At 30.6% G+C, this 741-nt stretch overlaps 1 non-coding gene across 1 annotated transcript; it reads left to right on the plus strand.

Annotated features, from left to right (window-relative positions):
* The first annotated feature begins 284 nt into the window (after positions 1-284).
* LOC129901945 (U6 spliceosomal RNA) lies at positions 285-384 on the plus strand. The gene has a single exon (XR_008770020.1). It is a non-coding gene; the product is annotated as a U6 spliceosomal RNA (small nuclear RNA).
* The last annotated feature ends 357 nt before the right edge of the window (positions 385-741 follow it).

A 741-nucleotide genomic window follows, 5' to 3' on the forward strand; every position in this document is an offset into this window, starting at 1 on the left:
GTGAGTAGATTCTAATTGTTTGATACCCGCACGGCATAGGCATAGCCACAAGTTTAGTCTCCTCCTATATATATCTGGCATATATAAGATTATACATATACAACTATAGATCCAAAAATGTTTCTCTTACGGTCGTTGTTTGGGGATGTAGCATAATCAAGATTCACATGAAAAGTTGCAAACTGGTTATATAATTGATGAAATTAATGACTATTTGAAACAAATGAGAATCTTGATGATGCTGCATCAGCAATAAACGGCTATTGCACTCTCAACAAGTTATATTGTACTTTTATTTCAACCAGAGGTGTTGAAACGATACAGAAAAGATTAGTATGATCCTTGTGCAAGAATGACACAAGTCAAGAAATGATCCTCTTTATTTCTTAGCTAGATCAGGAACTTGTAAGTATGCTTCTTCTCTGTTTTTTTTCCTTTCACTTTAGAGGTACTGAATTAATTAGATTCTCTTAAATTTTTTATTTTTTATTTTTGAGATAAATAAATTGAAGGCACAACTCTTTAAGGACTGATTGGAATGAGTTTCAAATATCATTTCAAAAAGAAGAAGAGGTGTATATATCTGTCACCCAGCAGGTCACGAAAGTTATGAGGGTAATGGTACAGGAGAGCAGTTTCGAGATTTGAAGTTTATGAATTTCATCATAATTTTAAATTAATTTATAATATTACCTATATTTACAATTAAATATTTAGTAACTATTTAAATATACTACATAC

The sequence above is a fragment of the Solanum dulcamara genome, chromosome 8 (assembly GCF_947179165.1).
Source record: "Solanum dulcamara chromosome 8, daSolDulc1.2, whole genome shotgun sequence".
Taxonomy (NCBI): domain Eukaryota; kingdom Viridiplantae; phylum Streptophyta; class Magnoliopsida; order Solanales; family Solanaceae; genus Solanum; species Solanum dulcamara.